This window comes from Pseudophryne corroboree, chromosome 5 (genome assembly GCF_028390025.1).
Source record: "Pseudophryne corroboree isolate aPseCor3 chromosome 5, aPseCor3.hap2, whole genome shotgun sequence".
Lineage (NCBI taxonomy): Eukaryota > Metazoa > Chordata > Amphibia > Anura > Myobatrachidae > Pseudophryne > Pseudophryne corroboree.
Window position 1 is genome coordinate 528,187,631 of NC_086448.1, and position 23,322 is coordinate 528,210,952.

Here is a 23,322-nt window from a genome sequence, read left to right on the forward strand (position 1 = left end):
AAGTGGCCATGAGAAACCTTATTTAAAATGAATGTAGCCATAGGGATCATTGTGGGTCATTCCGAGTTGATCGTAGCTGTGCTAAATTTAGCACAGCTACGATCGTAAACTCAGACATGCGGTGGGACGCCCAGCACAGGGCTAGTCCGCGCCCCGCATGTCAGTGCCGCCCCCCCCCCCCCAGCCCCGCACAAATACAAATATATATGTGGAGTAACTCCCGGCCAGCGCAGCTCCAGCGGCTGGCCGGGAGTTGTGTCTTGCTGCCGCAGCAGCTGCGTGATACGTCACGCAGCCGATGCGCCACGCCCCCCCCCCCAACGGTCCGGCCACGCCTGCATTGGCCGGACCGGGCCTACTAAACGGCGGCTTAACGCCGCCATTCAGCCCCCTCCCGCCCAGCGACCGCCTCTGTCTCAGAGGCAATCGCTGGGCACCAGCGACTGCCATGCGCCAGCGCACTGCGGCGCTGGCGCATGCTCAGTTCCGACCCGATCGCTGCGCTGCCACAAACTGCAGCGAGCAATTGGGTCAGAATGACCCCCATTGTGCCTTATAACCAATACAGGAAAATGGCACTGATGATCCCATTTGAATGTATATATCTCTAATTTATTTTTTCCCCAAGAATGTAACAGCTATATAATGGGGGTAAGGTAAAATCCGGGAGATTGCTGGTCTATTCAGGAAGTCAGGGTAATTGCTGCTATTTCAGGGAGTCTCCTGCAGAATGACGGAGGGTAGGCAACTCTGCATAGGACGCTGCAGTAAAAGGATTTTTTTCCCCCAATCTACAGTGCACAGACTTGCTGCACATGCAGTGGCATACCCTCCAGCTGTACCTTTTTGGCAGGTACTTTTTTATGGTCTGATTTTTGGCTCTCCAAACTTCAATTAAAAGTATAGAAAAAGGGGCTATGCCCCCTTTTCGAATTTGTAGCAATTTTTATGTGTAAATTGTTGGAGGGTATGTTGCTGCAGATGCAGTGGGCCTATTTTGGGGTGTGGACCTGGAGCTGCCGCTCCATCAGCCCCATTGTTAATCCTGCTCTGGGAAACACACAGCAGCCAAAGGGCAGAGCCTCCCAATCAGCTGTGGACTGGGTTTGATAGACCTGCTGCTATCCCAATGAGAGCTCCTAGCCACGCCCAGCATTATCCACACAGTCATAGAGTGACAGATCTGGGAAATTATATAGGATATTTGGAATGACTGAACAATAGCAGATTAAATTAAAAAAAGAAATGAAGCATGAGCCGTAAATAAAACCAATTGAAACAAAAATAAAATAATTGGGGTATTGGTATAATGCATAAGTATGGTATGATGGGTAGTAGACTAAAGCCTTGTCTAGGGTGCTGAGAAGCTTTGCATTGGCCCTGCATCTGCCCCCAATCATTTACTGCATTTCACTATACTGTATCATACTGTACCTTTGCTTGTGGGCTGTAAAACACTCTGGATGCATTAACTGACACTGGAGGTAATACATTGCTCAATGCATACCCACCTGAATTGATTTGATACACTTTTTGTCCCATCTGATGCCCATGCACTATTTAACTATAAATGTTTGTGTTTAAAGTTAGCTTTAACTATTTTGTAGCATTGATCATTACATCTTAACTATACTGTCTGTGTCATTGCTGCCATCTTGTGACCACATATGATTTTGTCCTTAATGTAATTTTAAATAGCTGATGTCCTCAAATTGCTATTTCTTTTTTTTGTGCCATTGCAAATCACAGCATGTTCCACTTTGGATGATGATTTATCTAAAATATCCTATTGGGTGACTGCATATTATACCAATTCCAACATTGGTTATTTTGTATGTTCAAGGCTCTATTATTAAATTCATTGTGCCATATCACCAGTGCCGGCCCGAGCCTAATTTTTGTTAGTAAGCGAAAATATATTTTGGTGCCCCTTAGTGGAATATATTGGGGCATAGTTTCCTGGGGAAGAGGTGTGGCCACAGAATAGTACCAATTCACATTACACCGCACAGTAGCGTCTGTTACTCACATTACACCGCAAAGTAAATTCACTACACAAAGTCTGATTTATGAGAGGGAGATATTTTATTAGGGTATCAATCAATATCTAGCTAGGCAAAGTCAGCATAGATTATACAGTATACAGTATAGTGTGCATATATGGGATGCGGTTAAGATTCCGACTGTGGGTATTTTTACTGCCGGGATCCTGACACCGATTGAAACCCTGATATCGGAATGCCAACACTGGTGCTGGAACTCTAACAGCCGGAATGCCGACCGTGGTAAGTATAGTGTAGCGCGTTCAGGTTATAGCTGGAGGGGGTGGAGGTTAGGCTGAGGCTACACCGGGGAGGAATAAGGTTAGGCTGCGTTGGGTGGGAGATTAGGGTTAGGCTATGGACAGGGGGGTTAGGCAACACAGGAGGGAGCATGCTTCGCCGGGATCTGTATATATCTATCTGAGCTGTCCAAGAAAACGGTTTATGTTAAATATCCATTAAACAATTTCACATCCTGTTGATGTGTCACAATAGGAAATAATACTTTTCAGATCCAACTGCCACCACTGAAAGATGTACTCAGACCTAGATTAAGCTTCAAGACCATTTTTAAGGTCCACACCTAATTCTTGGTGTCCAGAAATAAAAAAGAAACAGAAATCTGTGACCACATTTGAGAGCTGGTGCAGCAGAATCCAACCCACTTTCACTTTAAGGCAGTGGTTCACAAACACGGTGCTCAATGACCACACCCCCTCACCCAGCACCAGCACTCACCCGCAGAGACCAGCAGGAGGTAGGTAGAGAAGCCCAGCAGGAGGTAGTGTTAGAGGCACGGGGGTGGGGGACCTGGGGAAGGAATACGGCGCGCTCACTTACCAGGCCTACGTACTTCACGCCTCCCGTCCTCCACCTTCAGTCCGTCGAGGTAGCTCAGACGATACTGGCACATGTCCAGACACACTGAAGAACTTCCTGGGGTGACCTGAAAAGAATGGGGGACACACTACGCAGGGGTGGCCTACACTGGGCTCAGTGAAGGGTCATCATTGGCACTTGTGGCCTCAGACTGGGTGCCCCCGTAGTGGTGCGAAGCACCAGGGGCGACCCTGAACGAAAACGCCCAAAGGGGAGGTGGGAGAGGGGCAACATACACCACGAACACACACGAAACACCTTTATGCTCACCAGCTATATACTCTGCTTCCGCCAGACGGCTGGCCCTTCTTCTTCTTTGCTCCTGTAAGAGAACACACAACACAGCCCACGGGACGTGGCGCTGATTACGCTTTATGACGGAGAGACACTTATACAGAGGTTATAGCATGACACCGTAATACTGTTTCAACCTTGTGGTACTCACCAACGCGTACTTCCGACAGCCTACCTTTCATGGGGGCCTGGCTGTGGGGAAAACTGAGAACTCATCACACATGCGGCGTAGCGCCAACTTCTGCGAACCGCGGCCTAGCGCCGACTTTAGCAACCTGCAGCGTATTGCCGACTTAAACAACCTGCGGCGTAGCGCTGACTTCAGCAACCTGCGGCGTAGCGCCGACTTCAGCCACCTGCGGCGTATCGCCGACTTACACACCCTGCGGCCTAGCGCTGGGTCAAGAGATACCACGGCCTAGCGCCGACTTACCACACCTGCGGCGTAGCGCCGACTTCAGCGACCTGCGGCCTAGCGCCGACTTCAGCCACCTGCGGCATATCGCCGACTTACACACCCTGCGGCCTAGCGCCGGGTCAAGAGATACCACGGCCTAGCGCCGACTTACCACACCTGCGGCGTAGCGCCGACTTCAGCGACCTGCGGCCTAGCGCCGACTTCAGCCACCTGCGGCGTATCGCCGACTTCCCATACACACAATTGCGTTGGGCTTCCTTGCCCTGGATGCCCCCTACCTATGGCTGCCTATCTGGGGGGTAATGGGGGGCCTTGCGCCCTCTGCTGCTCAGGCCATGGGCCTGCCTAACTGTGGGGGGTAATGGGGGGGGGCCTGGCGCCCTCTGCTGCTCAGGCCGTGAGCCTGCATAACTGTGGGGGGGTAATGGGGGGGGGGGCTAGCGCCCTCTGCTGCTCAGGCCGTGGGCCTGCCTATGTTGCCTCAGGCCTAGTGCCTGCCTAACTGTGGGGGGTAATGGGGGGGGGGGGGCTGGCGCCCTCTGCTGCTCAGGCCGTGAGCCTGCCTAACTGTGGGGGGGTAATGGGGGGGGCCTAGCGCCCTCTGCTGCTCAGGCCGTGGGCCTGCCTATGTTGCCTCAGGCCTAGTGCCTGCCTAACTGTGGGGGGTAATGGGGGGGCCTAGCGCCCTCTGCTGCTCAGGCCGTGGGCCTGCCTATGTTGCCTCAGGCCTAGTGTCTGCTTTGCCCCACGGGCCTAGTGCCCGAATACCTGGTGGTCTAGGGGAAGGGGGGGGGAGGGGGCACCACCTGTACTTACCTGTCCAAAGGGCCACGGCTGGACCAAGCCTGGTCAAGCCGCGCCCACCGCGTTGTCTTCACCAGAGGCGGGATGGCTCCCACCACCTCCGGGCTTCCTGGAGGCTTCACCTGGGCAGCGGTGGCCCGTGCAAGCTCTTTTGCGTTGCACACCGCTGGCCCAGGGCTTCCGACGTCTTCCCCGACGGGTGTCGGCTCTTTGTACTTCACCCGGCGGGCGGCGGCGTGTAACAGCTCTTTCGCAACCGCCGCCGCTTTCCAGGACTTCCGGCGCCGTCTTCTTGCTGCAGTCTTCAGGAGCTCTTCTCTGCTCCCTCCCGGCCGACGAACTGAGCCCTCGCGCCCGGCGCTGGCTAATACAAGCCAGTGCCAGGGGGCGGGGCTATGATGCGGCGAGCCGGGATTGGCTTGCCGCCGCCACTCCTGATTGGCTGCCAGCTCACGAGCCGCGATTGGCTCGCGGCTGGCACCAAATTCAAAAAGCTGCACGGTGATTGGCGGGGCCTGAGTCCCGGAGGATGCAGGCCCGCCGCCATCACCCGCGTGGAGCGGCGGTGGATACGCACCGCCGCCCCCACGCCCACTGCCGAACTCTGCATTCCGCTGGGCAGGTGGAGACCGGACCAGGTCCGGTCCCCAGTGCCGCCCGAAGCCAGCTCTACCTCCGGCCCCATGGGACGGCGCCGGGCCGTCCCAGGTGAGGAGGGACGCGCATGCTAGTAGCAGGGCCAGTGACCGCATGAGTACACTGGCCCTCGCTACAGTACCCACTTGCCCCGGAGCGCAGCAGCAGGTAGAGGAGCCACATGTCCCGGAACACAGACCTGTCCTGGCGGCTGCTAGGCTGCACAGGCCCCTCCCCAGTGTGGGCCGGGCGGCACGTCTAGAAACGACATGGTGGGAGCTGGTTGCACAGCTATACATTTCTGAGAGAGCAGCCTGTATCCAAGGTGATCGGCTGTACGGTGAGTGATGGTGACTCACTGTCAGCAACGGCACCCTCCAATGTCCAGCTTCATAGCCCACATATGCGTCGGGCCGGCCCTGCATATCACCTAACATTAACAATGATATTACGGCATACTTACCTACTTACCTCCCCTGGATAATCCCAGAAAGGAGATGCTGCTGCACACTTCTGGGAGATCAGGGGAGGGTGCTCACGTTGTTCAGCCACAGCCCCAACATGGGAAACCACTGCAATCCACAGTCAGTCCATGGTGAAGGTGGGTCTAACTGATGCAATGTACATAATGTAGCCCCTGCCCCCTTCATATGGTGCCGGAATTCGCCTGCTGATCTCCATCCTGCCCGCTTCACTAGTAAGGCAAGTATGGGATCCGGTCTCTAGGTCGACAGTAACTAGGTCGACACTATCTAGGTCGACCACTATTGGTCGACAGTAACTAGGTTGACAAGGTTTCTAGGTCAAAAAAGACAAAATGTGCTCAACGCGTATCGGACATTCAGTCCTTCATCAGGAGATGCTCCTGATGAAGGACTGAATGTCCGATACGCGTTGAGCTTCGCTTGTCTTTTCATTTCCGTGGACCTGTTCTCCATTTCGCTCTGAAGGATCTTCCTTGGACTTGTGGTAGCTGTGGATCCGGAACCCAGCATTTCCACTCACCGTGTCCAGCTGGTGTTGCAGGAATTTCCCGAGGAGGAGAGATGCCATCTTGGTGATATGTCCATTGGATTTGATTTTAATTGCTCTTTTTACATTATTGTTCTGTAAGTGCGGTCTGTGGAATAAATCTTTATTCATGTTTAAGGACTGCTACACTATGTCTCTCTCTTCTTAAAGCATTTCAGGATGTTCAGCAAGAAGTAAAACTACATCCAAATCCTTTGTGGATTTTTCTCTGGGGCTCTGGAGAATTTTCCCTTGGTTTGTGATTCAAAGAGAGAAGTGTGTGCTGCTGCTTATATAGATCTAAGCAAAGGGAGGGCGAAGAATCCCTCCATTCCCTCAGGGTGAATCAATTCTATCAATTTTGTTTCACTTCTGTTGGGGGCTTCTATACATGGTGGTTGGAGAGCGCTACTGTTAATGCACATTTTGTCTTTTTTGTATATGTCTTCTGTGTGTTTGGTGGATTCACACATTTGTGTATTGTGTAGCTGCACCCCAGTCTAGTGCGCACGGAATCTGGAATTCTTTTCTTCTGAAGGTTTCTAGGTCAACAGGTTTCTAGGTCGACTGGTCAAAAGGTCGGCATGAGTTTTTCCAGATTTTTCTCTTTTTTTGAACCTTTTCATACTTTACGATCCACGTGGACGATTGGAATGGTAATCTGCCCAAAGCATGGCGGTTCCCGGTCACTGGCCCTCATTCCGAGTTGATCGCTCGCAAGGCGATTTTAGCAGAGTTGCTCACGCTAAGCCGCCGCCTACTGGGAGTGTATCTTAGCATCTTAAAATTGCGAACGATGTATTCGCAATATTGCGATTACAAACTACTTAGCAGTTTCAGAGTAGCTCCACACTTACTCTGCATCTGCGATCAGTTCAGTGCTTGTCGTTCCTGGTTTGACGTCACAAACACACCCAGCGTTCGCCCAGACACTCCCCCGTTTCCCCGGCCACTCCTGCGTTTTTTCCGGAAACGGTAGCGTTTTTTCCCGCACGCCCATAAAACGGCCTGTTTCCGCCCAGTAACACCCATTTCCTGTCAATCACACTACGATCGCCGGAGCGATGAAAAAGCCGTGAGTAAAAATACTATCTCCATTGTAAAATTACTTGGCGCAGTCGCAGTGCGAACATTGCGCATGCGTACTAAGCGGAATTTCACTGCGATGCGATGAAAAATACCGAGCGAACGACTCGGAATGAGGGCCACTGTATGAAGAAAACTACACCAAAAAAACATAAAAAACTCATGTCGACCTTTTGACCTATTATTAAAAAAAAACACAACACAGACTACACAGAAGGTATTGTAGGTGGGATGCAGTGAAGATGCCGGCTGTTGGGATCCTGGCAGTTGAAATGCTGATGCTGGAATCCCGACAGCCGCAGGATTCCTGACAGCGGAAGTCTGAAAAGGGCAGGAGACTGACCTGGAATACCAACGGTAATAACAGCCAGTGGGTTAGGTTTAGGAATGAAGGGGGGTTAGGTTTAGGTGCCACAAGGGGGGTTAGGCTGCAGGGGTGGGGTAGGTTAGGATTAGGCTGAGGGAAGTTGGGGTTAGGCACCCCCTGAGGGAGATCAGGGTCAGGCTGCGAGAGAGGGACGGTTGGAATTAGGCAGTGGGAATGAGGGGTTGGGTTTAGGCACCTCCATTGTGTGGTTAGAGTCAGGCATTAAGGGGGAGGTTAGGGTGTGGAAACAGTGGGTTCGGGGGCAGGGGACAGGGGGAAATACCTTCTACTCACCCCTGTCGGGATACATTGAGATCCTGGCATCTGTGTTATGAATGGCAGATCCTGAGACCTGATACCAAAATTATATTTTTTTTTAGGTTGTGTGAGTGTGTTGGCGCTTATACCACCCAAAAATGTAATAGCCCCAAATTACTGTCCTTAATGTACAAGGAGCGTATAGGCATTAAAAAAAACATATTTAATAAAACATATTGCATATACAATTCTAAATAAAAACACACATGGCAATGTGTAAAGTGGCAACAGTGCAGGTACACTTTAGTCAAAACAACCCGCCTAGGGGTGTTGCAATGAGCTTAGCTTGAAGTAAAGCAAAATAAGGTTCTGAGCTGGAGAGCACGGCACCACTGGAGGTAGTATAAAAGGAGGCCCAAAAAGCAAATATTCCTTCAGAGTCCACTCCAACAGCCAATGTACTGTCCGTGCGACAACTTTTTTCAAGAGTGGATCCGTTGCCTCCTTCTATGCTACCTGCTGTGGTGTTGTGCCCGGGACCTTCTTTTCCTTTACTTAAAGCTAAGCCTACCGCAGCAATTCCCCCCCCCCTCCCGTCACCTCATGCTGCTCACTTTGCACTGGTGAGATAGACTCACAGCCCCCTCAGCGCTACAGAGGCCGCACTACAGCTACTGCTCTCCGCCTGCGGGACCAATCCGGTGCCGGGTTCCCGTCCTGATTTGATGGACACGTAGCTTGTACTTGGCATGAGCTCCTGATGGCAGGGCAAGGACAGAGGTCTCAGATGGGGAATGGCTGCTAGCGGTGAGTGACAGGGGAGACGGCTACTGATGAAAGAGAGGGGCCTGCAGAACACGCAGCGAGTTAGAGTCCTGTGTGCGCCCCAGCCAATAGCATTCCAGTAGTGGCTAAAGCGCACACAGAACTCTGACTTACCCGCTAATTTTTAAAAAGTGAGTCCCACGTGCGCTGTAGCCTGTAAAAACGTTCTACAGCACATATTTTGAAATCACTGTAGTCCTTCAACATCATCTATTAAAACCTATGCCCAAGGACAGGGGCGGATTGGGATCGAACACCAGCCCAGGAAATTTATGGAAGCAGACCTAATGGGGGTGGAGTCTGTTGTGGGGGAGGGTTCTGTCAAGAGGGCAGGGTCACTCCTTAGTGGTCCTGATTCTGAGATAGACACAGTTGGGGTCTCCTTTGCTTTATGTTATGTTAATGTTTACCTGCGACGTTATGCATATGCTACTAGAATGCCCTTCCCTGATGTCAATCCGTACATCTGAATATACAAGGACTGAAATGCCTACTTTCAGTGTCTACTGACACTGCAGTCATGCCTTTAATCTACTTCTGATTTTATTGATTTTTCATTCTACAAACCCCTTTTTTTTTACCTTATATGTTTAAAAGTACAAGGAGAAGGAGCACACACTACATATAGCACAGTACAGGAAGGGAGCACACACAAGTAGTGAAACACAGACACAGGGGACCAGCGCAGCAGAATCTGTCCCAGTGGCCAATCCGCCCCTGATTACATACATAGCCACCACATTACATACATAGCCACCGCATTATTACAGGAATAGCACCATATCACATATATACAGTATCACTGCATTACATGTATAGCAACGCACTACACGTCTAGAACCACATTACACAAATAGCACCACATTAAACGTATATCACCTCATTATACAAATAGCACCAAATTACATACATAGCCCCCACATATGTGGCCACTGCATTACATACGTAGTCATCTCATTACATAAATAGGCTCTATAGCAGACATTGGGCAGCTATAGGGCTGAAGTACTTTGCATAAGAGATTGTCCCAGGGCTGGCTGTGAGTGCTGCCTGATCAGCTGGCATCCTGAGAACAAGGTGCATCCTGCTCCTGTCCAGTCCCCAACCATACACTGTGACCGGGGACGCCTTGACCCTTACACCATCATAATAATGCAAATAATGTCATTAAAAATAACCTCTCTGCTGGGTCCCCTTCAGTTCTCAGTCGCCTATCTGTCCAGTTCAGTGAGAGTGCTGGAGCTAAGGTGGCGGTGGGTGTAGTGAACCCGGCTCCGAACATCGCTATGCTGCTGTTCCCGGGCCGGGCTCATTGAAGAGACCTTTGGCCGGGGCCAGGGAGAGGATGCTGCTGGGCTGGTTAACTTTCTCCAGGTCCCCTGTTGGTAGAACAGCTTCACCACTTTTAACGGCTAGTGGCACCCGGAAGTCCTTTCTAGCCTAACTTCCGGATTGTGCTCCAATGAACCGCAAGTACTGGAAGCAGGGGGGCCAGTCCAGCCTGAGTATGAATCGGCCTGGATGAGGGGGATATGGGACTGGCCTATCGGAATCTGTCATGGTGTCATGGTGGGCCAATCCGCCCCTGCCCAAGGACATTGAGGGTTTAAGTCCGGGCATCTGAAATAAAAAAACAACAACAATATTTTACAGTGGTAAAAAAAAAAGAATACCTCTAAAAAAGGGAAAGTTTAGTGCAGAAAAACATAAAATTGCCAACATACCATTCACCACATGCAGTGGCAAGGAGAGGTTCAGGCTGTGGCCTTTATGTATGAGCCCTTCCCACCTAGAGTATAAAAGAGGTGTCAAAAAAAATTACATCCAGAAAATCAGGATGAAAGTAACCACTAATGCAGTAGAACCAACTGTGTGTTCAGAACTGTCACAAATTCCTGAGAGAGTCTAAAAGGTAAAGTTACTAAGCTCCCAAATCCATTCATGTTGCCGAAAATGCGTTTTAGTAATTTACTAAACACAGCAGTGTTGGGAAAATTCGTATTGAGTTTCAAAGCAGACCACACAAATACGAATCAATATTCCATTGGTCAAACGCTGTTGGTATTTCACATGCACTTCATACGACATGAGAATTTACCAAGGATTCATATTTGTAAATTTGGAAGTAAACAGCTTAAAAACAGCCACAAAAGGCTGTGATTCATACCAAAAAAGAACTTAAAGATAGAAATGCTTTGCGCTGGCGTGTTAAACATGTGTGTCTAGTTATCCATTACTCACACCTAAATTATGATGCCTTTAAAAGGGTACTAAGCACATTATTCACTTACCACTCTCAAAAAATGGCTGCAAGTGTGTGTTGTGGAAATGTTCTGGGTGCTGTGGGAGTCCTGAGACTTAGCAACCAGAATAAAAAAAAACTGCGGCAAGAAACTGAACATGGGTGGTCATTCCGAGTTGATCGCAGCCAGCAACTTTTAGCTGCTGCTGTGATCAATAGTCCACGCCTATGGGGGAGTGTATTTTAGCTTAGCAGGGCTGCGATCGCTTGTGCAGCCCTGCTAAGCTAAAAAAAAAAATCAAGCAGAAGTAGACTATGGCTGGACATACTTACCCTGTGCGATGGATCCAGCGATGATGAGCCCGGCTTTGACGTCACACCTCCACCCTCCATTGTCCTGGACATGCCTGCGTTTTACTCACCACTCCCCAAAAACGGTTTCCAACGGTCTGGACCCGCCCATCCACGCCTCCTTCCTGTCAATCTTCTTAGTGGTCGCCGCTGCGACCGCTTCCGTCGGTAGCCGCGATGTAACCCGGTGACCCCTATTGCCGGGCAACGTCGCGCACATGCACAATGGCCGCCGCGCATGCGCATTCCGCACCCATTCACACCGCAGCGTGCGAATGGGTCAAAATGACCCCCATGGTCAGGAGGTTGTGCAGATACCGCGGAGGCTGAACAGGCCTCTCTGAACGTAAATGCATTGGCCGATGACCAGGTCATACAGATGTTCCGGCTCAAAACAACATTTCCAGCTCGAAGCAACATTTTCCGTTTGTATGACCTTGTCAAACTGGACCTAGAACCTAAAAAGCACATTCACGCTCTGTCTCAGGTCTGCATAAACCCTTTTGCACTTTATGGCTACTGGCTGTTTTCAGGCTGTGTCAGGTACAGTTACTGGGATATCACAGGACACTATTTCAAGATATTTAATGCAGGTGATATATGCCTTACAGCCAAATATAGATGCTTGCACTTTCTGACTAGTGGCAGCTTTCAGGCTGTCTCAGCCACAGTTATTGGGATCTCACCCCCATCATTTCTCACTTTCCCACATGGTGTTGGATGCATTACAGCCCCATATAGATGCCTCTATTTGCTTACCTAGCCAGGAGTCACGGTGACATACAGTCAGGGTAGCTTTCATCTTGCATTGCTGGCATGCCCAATATGCTTGGTGCGATAGATTGCATAGACATACAGCTCAGACCACCTAGGGGTAGACAATACATCTATACCAGTAGACATAAGTCAACCAGGCTACTAATGTGCAGGTGGTTTGTGATGCAAATCTTAGAATTGTGAGTATTGTTACGAGGTACCATGGTGGATCTCACGACTCTTTCATCCTCAGTCAGCCATCCCTCAATGAAAAATTTGAAGTCAGACAAATGCCAGATGGGTGGCTGCTGAGAATGTAATTATATGATTGGCTTTTGTAATGCAAACACACTAACCACTATGTTACTGTATGCCTACTTTGCATTCTATACTATCTATGTGTTTCAGATTATGCAGGGTATGGCAGCTTCTCCTGGCTTCTGACTCCATTGTTGATTCCTGATTCCCCTGCTGGACACAATTCTAATTATTCGGTCAGTGATAGAAAGATGTTTTGGTGTGCTAAACTCTTGGTTTAGGTGCTTGAATAAATTTGTTTGCCTTTTGATGTATAGTCTCTTAAAGGTGACTAGAATTGTGTTCTGCTGCTGTTTTCTCCATAACATGTTTGCAACAACATCTGCCACATGATGCTGAAGAAAACAGTCAGCAAGTAGAGAATTTAATACCATCTGGCGACAGTTGGAGTACAGATGTAGGGAGGCAGGTAGGGCAGCAATTAATAGACCATCTTTCAGGTAAGTGTATTTCAATCACTGTTTGTCAATGAAAGTAGTGTAAATATATTTTATTTTGTGTTGATATTGTCAACAGAACAGTTTAAATCATATGTGTTTCACAATCATATGTGTTTACCCTATATTTGAGGTCCTCAAGGCACCCCAATGGTCCAGATTTTATGTTTATCCATGCCTTGCCACAGGTGACTTAATTAGCACTTCAGTCAATTTGATTTAACCATCTGTGCTGGGACATGGATATACCAAAAACCTGGACTAACTGCTATGCAACCACAATTCTAATATCCACTATGTTACTGTATACCTACTTTTCATTCTATACTATATATTCTATACCAGAGCTGGCCAAACCAGTCCTCGAGATCTACCAACAGTTCACATTTTTCAGATCACCTAGATGGTGCTCAGGTGTAGTCATTACTAATTAAGATGTGCTGCATTCATTCCTAACTCACAATTCTACAGATCTCCAGGAGCCCTGGAAAACATGAACTGTTGGTAGATCTCGAGGACCGGTTTGGCCAGTCCTGTTCTATACTATAGAATACTATACTATATATTCTATACTATACTATATATTCTATACTAACCCAGATTACAAGCATGCTGCTAATTCAGCGGTGAGACGCTGCCAGCAGGAAATCATCACAATACACGGGCAGCTGGAGCATCAAGTGGCTGCCTAGGCACGGCATTAAAAGAAAGCATTATCCTCTAAGAATTACCAGCCTCATACCAACCAGTATTGCCACAAGAAAAAATCAGTGAAATGGTTGAAAGCCCCTTCCCATTGACAAAGGAGAACATTTCAAGGTATTTCCTCATTTTTGCGGCCCCCGGGCCCCAGCTACATAACCGCTAAGTAAGGTACTTAACTTACGTAACTTGTCCCCCGCATATTTTATGTTGACGCCGCGCCGGCCCCGCTACGTAACTTACTTAACTTACATAACTTTCTAAAAAAAATTACTACTTATGCTACTGCTACTGTATTTCCGCTGTAGCCGACGTCGCGTGATATATCTGTTCTGTCCCCCGCTCTCTGCATATGACCAGCCGAACACACTCAGCCCCGCATATGACGTATCTTCACTAGTCAGTGAATCTGTGAGTACTCACAAGGAAAACTATCCTATTATTAACTATTTGCTGTTATAATGCAGGCTTGCTACAATATCTATTGACTTTCTGAATGGTGCCTACTTGTATCATACCATTTGGACAAACTATTGCAACATAGTAACAAACGGTCTTTTTCTGAACTCTTGATTTTAATTTCCTGGGTAAACTATTCCAATTCATTCCTAGACATAGGAACAGTATAAATATTAATTATGTGTTTTTTACAAATGTGTTTTTTTTTTTTTACTTTTATATATATATATATATATATAGATATAGATAGATAGATATATATATATAGATAGATATAGACGTCGTTCGGGCAGCACTCCCAATAAACAAACAAATGTCCCGGTGCCTTCCTAGGTACCTGCAGCAGGTCCAAATAATAGAAGCAATGTACGGCGGCACTCAGAAAAATAGACTGGTACAGCAGAGTAGTATACAACGTTTCAGGTATGATGACGGAGGGACATTAAAGCTCCGAAACGTTGTATACTACTCTGCTGTACCAGTCTATTTTTCTGAGTGCCGCCGTACATTGCTTCTATATATATATATATATATATATATATATACATACTGTAACAGGAGTCTTGCTAGAATGTGCTCTGCTACAAAAATTCCACCAGCGACCGACTCCAGGCTTGTGCAAAAACAACAAATACCTTTTATTCAGGTAGCTCAAAAACAAAGATATACATAAAACAAAGATCACTGTCTTTAGTATAAACTACCAGGGAGGTTAGGCCCTGCCTCACTCCCTCTTACTAAATAAGGAACCCTTCAGGTCCCGGCATCCTGACACTAGTGGCCCAGCCCTCCAGATCCCACTGTCCCTAGCAGGCCTATCACCTGGACACTAACTGCCTTCAGGAGCCCTGACTCATGGGAGAGACTCTGCTATAAAAAAAGACATCAGTGAACTTGAATGTGTTCAAAGGCGAGCTACTAAATTGATTAAAGGCCTAGAAGGACTGGACTATAAGGAAAGACTTACTAGGCTGAATATGTATACACTAGAAAAGAGGCGCCTAAGAGGAGATATTATTAATATCTTCAAATATATAAAGGGACATCACAAAGAGTTATCAGAGGAATTATTTATTAAAAGAACACAGTTTAGGACACGTGGGCACTCGCTGCGACTGGAGGAGAGAAAGTTCCGAACGCAACGGAGGAAAGGGTTCTTCACTGTTAGGGCAATCAGGATGTGGAATTTCCTGCCAGGGAAGGTGGTAATGGCGGACTCTGTAATTGGATTTAAAAAAGGAATGGATAAATTTCTGAATGAAAAAGCTATCCAAGGTTATAATACTTAAAATATCAACATGGTTAATCCGGGGGTAACATGAGTTATAGTAGCTAAATAGTCATAAAACATTATTTAGCAAATATGTAGAATCATCATAACTTAAAAGGGGTTGAACACGATGGGCAATTGGCCGCTATTCAACCTCAAATACTATGTGACTATGTTACTAAACCCAGCACCCAGGTGCTGGCTGATGAAGCAGCTTCTTGGGCTAAGAAGCCTATAAGACCTGGTCTGGGCCAAATGGATGGGAACCGGTCCATCCACACTTCCCATCCACCCCCAGAATCCTGTGTGTAGCTTACAGGTGGCAACGTACCTCTCCTGCCACACAATATATATATATATATATATATATACATACATCTCCTATATAATAGCCCAGATCTGTGACTCTGTGCCTGTGTGTATAACGCTGGGCGTGGCTAAGAGCTCTCATTGGGTTAGCAGCAGGTCTATAGCACCCAGTACACAGCTGATTGGGCGAGAAACACCCTCCCACACAGGTTACATCCAATGGGAGGCTCTGCCCTTTGGCTGCTGTGTGTTCCCAGAGCAGGATTAACAATGGGGCTGGTGGAGCTGCAGCTCCAGGTCCTCACCCCAAAATAGGCCCACTGCATCTGCAGCAACATACCCTCCAACAATTTACACATAAAAATCACTACAAATTCGAAAAGAGGGCGTCGCCACGGGTACAGTGACGTGACAACACCCCTTTTCTTATACTTTCAATGGAAGTTTGGAGAGCCAAAAAACGGTACAGACCATAAAAAAAGGTGCTGTACCTGCCAAAAAAGTACAGCTGGAGGGTATGCCAGTGCATCTGCAGCAAGTCTCTGCACTGTAGATAGGGAAAAAATCCTTTTACTGCAGCATCCTATGTCCTGCTGCCAGTCCGCCTGCCCCCTCCGGCATCAACAATCCCCACTCCCTAGCAGCGGCGCAGGTGGAACAAAAACTGCTGCGGCCACCGCCATAGCCTCTTTGCACCGCATACTCTCTGAGACCCAGAGCCTTCATTTCAGAGTTGATCGAAGCAACAAATTTGTTAGCAGCTGGGCAAAGCCATGTGCACTGCGGGGGGGGGGGGGGGGTGCAGATATAACATGTGCAGAGAGAGTTAGATTTGTGTGGGGCGTGTACTTCAAACTGAAATCTAAAAATAAAGCAGCCAGTATTTTCCCAGACCAGAAACAAAATAACCCACCCAAATCTAACTCTTTCTGCAAATGTTATATCTGCCCCCCCTGCAGTGCACATGGGGGGTAATTCCAAGTTGATCGCAGCAGGATATTTTTTAGCAGTTGGGCAAAATCATGTGCACTGCAGAGGGGGGGGCAGATATAACATTTGCAGAGAGAGAGTTAGATTTGGGTGGGTTATATTGTTTCTGTGCAGGGTAAATACTGGCTGCTTTATTTTTACACTGCAATTTAGATTGCAGATTGAACTCACCACACCCAAATCTCTCTCTCTCTGCACATGTTATATCTGCCCCCCCCCCCCCCCTGCAGTGCACATGGTTTTGCCCAACTGCTAAAAAAAATTCCTGCTGCGATCAACTTGGAATTACCCCCATGGTTTTGCTCAACTGCTAACAAATTTGCTGCTGCGATCAACTCTGAATTAGGTCATTTGTCCCTGTCAGTGAAGTGCTTGGTTTGTTAAACTGTGCATGTCCTTTTTAATAACCAACATACTGTACGTTTGGGTAGAAGGGCCCAAGAACAATTCCATCATGCACCACTTGTGGATTTAGATTTAGAATTACCCCCAATGTCAGAAATGACAGACTTGCACATAGCTAATGTGGACACACCTAGATGTTCCTCAGGGATTTGTGAACACACGGTTTGTTCTTCAGCCTTATGGGCATATTTATCAACATTATTTTAACTAAAAAAAAAAATTTTTCAAACCCTTTTCCCATTTTTTTGTGTCAACTAAATGTAGTTTATTGCAATTGGTGGAGAATTTGCAAAACTCTCTCAAACCCTTAATATTGCATTTTTTAGTAACCAGATTACATTTCCCATAATTGTAATGCTCTGCTTAGGTTAAGGGGTTATGCAATTAGGTAAATTTTTTACTATTTTTAGGGCGAATGAGGATTCGCACTATTCAATAGCAGGGCCTTTTTTTCACATAGGTGAAAAATTCAACAGGAGTAGAAAACATGTTTTCTCACCAATGCCTTATCACACAAAAAAAAAATAATTAAAAGGCATTGGCGGAAAACAGTTGAAAACGGGCTGTAATTGAAGGGCGGTGAAATCAATAGCTTTGAGATTACCGGAGCAAATTGATTACCCCTTAGACTTTCAATCGCCCAAATATTATGTAGCAAAGGAAGTTTTAAATAAAATAAATAATTATAAATAATATTATAAATTTATTAAAAAATATGAAAATGATGGTTCAATATAAACATATCTTAACACAAGTCAAACATTTTCTGCCTCATTAACTGAAGGGCCATGTAATCAGAGCACTCACTTGGGACTGGTTTACATTTTTATGGATGACTGCTGTGTTATGTATGAAATGCTAATGCTGCTTACTATATGGATTATTTTTTTTAATGAGTTGTCATTTATTTAATTCTAAACATAAATGACCTTGTACTGAGCCTTTTGGTGTATCATACAAGTCTCTGCTTGGATACAATAGCTGGCTCCTGTATGATTACTGATTATTTCTTCTATTCATAGCTTTTGCTTTGCCCCTGACTTCACCTTGGCAAACAATGGTAAACTTTGCTACCTGACTGGCACTGCACCAACATTCCTGACTCGAATTTTGTGTTCATAGTTTCCTTATTCTGTTGACTTTACTCATTTCAAAACACTTACCATCAAAAACTGAAGAGCATCTTAGCACCTGGAATCCTAACTGGAGGAAACTAGATGACAGAAAATTCACTGGGGTGGCTCAATAGTTCTGGGAAATGCGATCTTCAGTTATAACTGTTACTCAATACATGGATTGTATAGTCAGGTGATTGTGAACTTGTATAAATTAAAAAAAGTGTTAGAATTACAAAAGAGATTATTTCCCAGACCTACCGTTTTATTCATTACCTACTGTACTATATAACCGATTGGGTGTGTATTGCGTGATCGGTGGTCAGAAGACCGCCGGTCAGCATACCTCTGTTGTGATCTCGGCAGGGGAATGCTGGCAGGGAGGGGGGGGGGGGGTGAGTGCATCAAGCCCTTTGTAAGCTTGGTGGCATTCTGTTCCCACTCTTTGGGTGTCCCACTCTCTGCTACGCTCTTCATTTGGTGATACCCGCTGTATCAACATAGTCTGCGGCTCAGCACAGCCGGACAGCCACAGCCGTAGCTCATTGCCGCACGTCGGATTCATTACTGCCGCACGTCCTTTTCATCACTGGCCGGGTGAGTTCCGTCTGACCTCCGCTGTGAGGCCTAATACCTGTCACCAGGAGTCATTCTTACGGCGGCTACACTTACCGTCTGTGAACAGTGTCATTTGCATTTACACAAACGAGTGTTACCTTTGGAAAGGCGGCAGATATCCGATGTTATCTAAACAGTGATTTAATGAAAAAAATACAAGATCGAGGACTGCGCTTCTTGCTTCACGTGATATAATAAGCTGCTTGTGAAGGAATAAGAGGATTCCACGTTCCTCTCAGTATATACAGATAAACAAAACAAGGGTTACCTCCCATCGCTAACTTAATCAAGTGTGATGTTGACTCACACCACCCAATGTATTTAAATATCTATTAATAATAGTAAAACTACAGACCAGATAAAAATTCAATTTTTATATTTTTATTTGTTTAAGAAAAAAAATTATCATCTATTCAATGAACATTCAAACGACTAAAAATCAATAGTGATTCCTAATACCGGTATACTGTAAAATGGACATAACGTACATACATATAACATATATAGGCTAGTGATACGCCTGTTGGCGATTTACTCACTTTCTTAGCCGTAATATTTCTATTCCAAATCCAGTATGGTGTCAGATATATCACTCCAGTACTATACTCAGTTACTGGAAAAAATTGCACTTAAGAGTCCCCTTCTTATGTCTTTCGTCCTCTTATATAGTGCTAAAACTCAGTCTTCATAATGGGCTTATTACAATGGAGTCAAATGAATATAAACATCCTCTGTTATTTCCCACAGCTTTGTATCCAAAAGACTTACTGTACTTTCTTGTGGCTGGAAGCATAAACATCAGGTGTCTGCCGGCAGACGTTTGCTGGTGCCTCTGCGATCTACTAGTTTTGCCTATCTAAGCAGGCTTCATCAGGATGCCTGAGCGCACCTCTTAACCCGATATTTATGCTTCTCTGATTGTCTGTAGTCATGGTTACCCTGCTTTCAGCTGGCGTCACGTCATTTCCGCCCATCTCGTGCTTAAGCTTTTTGTCCCCTCCTCATATTGTGTGTCTTTGTTGCCTGGGCGACGGCCGCGTCACTTCCGCCCCTTTCGTTCGTGCTTCTTCTCCTCCTTGTCCCCTCTTCATATTTGTGTCTTCGTTGTCTTGGCGACGGCTGCGTCACTTCCGCCCCTTTCGTTCGGGTTTCCTCTCCTCCTTGTAGTGTGCCTTAGTTACCCGGGCAACGGCCGCGTCACTTCCGCCCTTCCTGTAGACCTTTGCTGCGGCTCTCGTTTGGCGTCACTTCCGCCCACTTGTCTATCATATCGAAGTTGTTGTGCTTTTCATATGAACGTGACTTGGCTTTCTCAGTATTTCTTTGTTCCCACTGATCGTCATAGTAACCCCAGCTTGTAATTTATTATAAATAGAAATGATCATATACATGTTTTGCCCATCATTTGGGCTAATAGAAGTCATGTTTACTTTTTATACACATTTTTTCCATCATCGGGCAGCTTTCTTAGTATATTGTCACTTATACTAACCCCAACTTTATAGTTTATTATGGATAGAAGTGGTCATATTCTCATATATATTGTGTCCATCATTAGATTTGGGTCCGAATTGAATAACATATAACATACATATAACAAAGTGATTAAAATAAATTATATTATTAAATGCACATTATGTTCTAAAACATATTTCTCAAACTATAAAATGTACTACACAAACTTATAACGAATAAAATAATTATTTATATAGTTCCCTATTTATATACTGGTATTCTATTATCTAAAACATATTTCTCAAACTATAAAATCTCTACTTAAATGGCTGTGGTCAGTATTTGCGAAGAAAAATATTGGTCCTATTTGTTTCATTGTCCTTCTTTCAAAAAGGGATGGAGGTCCCAATCTATATTGAGACCTTTTGGTATTAGAGTCCCAAGTTCAAAAATAGTTCTTGCTTCTTCCTTTAATAGTTCACTATCCCAGTCTCCTCCTCTCCATGCTTTTTGTATTAATCTGATCCCAATAAAACTCAGAGATGAGGGATCGCTGTTATGAATTTTCGTGAAATGATCCGGAATACTGTGGTTCTCTTTATTTGTCCTTATATTATTTAGGTGTTCGTTGATTCTAGTATGAAGACACCGGTAGGTCTTTCCTACATACTGAAGTCCACAGGGACATGTTAACAAGTAAATGACTCCTTTGGAGTTGCACGTGATTTTATCCTTTATCTTGTATTCCTTGCCAGTATTATTCGATTTATAACTCAGGGTGGGTTTCGTAGTTAATGTCTTTGTTTTTCTACAGACTATGCAGTTATTGCATCTATAGAAACCCGGCTCCAAATCTTTCAACCAGGTCGCCTTCCCCTTGTTATCCTTTTTCTGATAGCTTCGTACTATATTGTTCTTGATTGTAGGTGCTCTTCTGTATATTATCTTGGGTTTCTGAGGTAAAATGTCTTTCAGATCTTCATCTGTGGTCAGGATATGCCAATGTTTATGTATACTTTGTTCTAAAAGCGTACGTTGGCTGGAATAGTTGGTCAGAAAGAGTACATCCTTTCTCTCATATTTGTTCTTGTCTTTATATTGGAGGAGGTCTCTTCTGTCCACTTTATCAACCTCTTCTTTATTTTTCTCAAGATTCTTTCTGTTGTAATTTCTTTCTTCAAATTGTTTCATTAAGCCTGTTGTTTGTGCTTCATAATCTTCTTTTCTTGAACAGTTTCGTCTTAATCTTTTCATCTGGCCTTTAGGAATATTCGACAGCCATTTCGGGTGGTGGTTACTCCGAGAGTCCAAATAGCTATTACAATACACTTCCTTACTGTAGGTCTTTGTCTCAATTTTATTGTTCTCAATGAAGATGGTTAAATCCAGGAAGTTTATGCTGGTGTCACTAACTTCCTTTGTAAACTCCAGAGTAAAAGTGTTGTTGTTGATCTTAGTAATAAACTGCTCCAAGTCTTCTCTCGTTCCATTCCATAGAATGATCACATCATCGATATACCTTGCCCACAATATAAGATTCGATAGGTATTCATTATTAGTCCATATAAATTCATTCTTCCACTGAGCAAGGAACAAATTCGCATATGAAGGGGCAAAATTTGTACCCATTGCTGTTCCCTGGGTCTGTATATAAAATTTATCACCATACCAGAAGAAATGATGGTTCAACGTGAACTCAATACCTTCTAGGATGAAGTCTACTTGCTCTTTTTTCCTCTTTGATTCGTTAGTCATGATTTTCCGAATGTTCTCCACTCCCTGTTCATGTTGAATTGATGTGTAGAGCGACTTCACGTCACATGTTGCCAGCAAAAATTATTTTTTCCATGTAATGCCACTCAATAAGGATTTGTGTGGTATCCTTAATGTAACTGTGCTGTGTAGTTACCATTTCTTTAAGGAAGGTGTCAATGTAGCATGAAAGATGTGCCGTTAGAGATTGAATCCCCGCCACTATGGGTCTCCCTGGGGGAGTGTTCGCATCCTTATGGATTTTTGGCAGATGATAGAACACTGCCATCTTCGGATGTTCTGGATGTAAGAACTTATACTCATCTTTGGTCAGAATCCCTTTCTCCAATGCTTTTCTGAGGATTTTTTTCCAGATCCTTCTTATATCTCTCCATGGGGTTGTTTTGCAATTGTTGATATGTTTTGGTATCTCCCAAAAGTCTAATGCATTCCTCGACATATTTCACTTTATCCATTATAACGATGCCACCCCCCTTATCCGCTTGTTTGATGACGATTTCTTTATTCTGTTTAAATTTTTCCAACACCTCTTTCTCTCTCTTGGTGAGATTGTATTTACCTTTATATCCAATATTTTCAGGAATCCTTCTAATGTCTTCTTCTACCATTTTCTGGAATGTATTTTGGAAGTGGCCTTTTAAATGTGTGGGGTAGAATGTTGCTTTTTCCTTCAGATCCGTATGTTCAAACGGATCAGGACTCTTTCTCCTCTCTGTATTATTTTCTTGTTCTTTGCGTTTGAAGAATTTTTTCAGGGTGATCTTCCTGATAAACTTCTGAAGGTCGATAATGGTATTAAATTTATTTAGCTGATTCGTCGGGGCAAATTTCAGTCCCTTTTCTAGGATTTTAACTTCAGATGTATTCAATACATAATTACTTATGTTGAATATCCCCTGCGTTTTTTTCTGGTTTTCTTTGATCTTTTCTTTGGGCCGGTTCTTAACCCCTCCACGCTTTCCTCGTTTGTAGATACCGAGCTTCTTTTTCGTCTCCTTCTTTTTCTTGTTTCTGAATCTGGAGTTTTTTTCAGGATTGCTCCCAGATTTTGTGACGAGTTGTTCCTCTGTGCTAGTTCTAAAAAAGCATCCAGAAACGCTTCTGTATCCTCAAATTCTTCCTCTTCCATTAATTGGTGTTTATCTCCCATTCTCTCATCTTTTTGGCCTCTGTTATTAAGACGTTCCATCAAAGTTCTAGCGGATACATCCAGGGTTTCTTGATGATCCTCCCTTCTATTGTGCGAACTTCTGATTAGGGTTTCTGTGGTAGGACCTTCATGCTTCTTCTCTTTCTTTTCAAGATCTTTCTTTGTTATTTGTCTCCCCATCCGATGGTATCTATTATTCTCCATCCTTGGTTCGTATAGCTCCTCTTTTTGTGATCTTCTTTGTGGTGGCATCCTTTCCTTCTCCGGGGATCTTCGATATTCATCATTCCTTCTACTTGACTTATTTCTATAGTCTTCAAACTCCCTATTCACTACTGTATGTGGGTGGTAA

At 45.4% G+C, this 23,322-nt stretch overlaps 1 long non-coding RNA gene across 1 annotated transcript in view; it reads right to left on the minus strand.

Annotated features, from left to right (window-relative positions):
- Window positions 1-8,039: 8,039 nt before the first annotated feature.
- Window positions 8,040-23,322, minus strand: part of LOC134927973 (uncharacterized) — a 215,267-nt gene continuing 199,984 nt past the window's right edge. The window contains exons 4-5 of the long non-coding RNA XR_010177794.1: window positions 10,345-10,409; window positions 8,040-10,240 (exon numbers count right to left, since the gene is read on the minus strand). This is a non-coding gene — a long non-coding RNA (uncharacterized LOC134927973). The remainder of the gene's footprint in view (window positions 10,241-10,344; window positions 10,410-23,322) is intronic.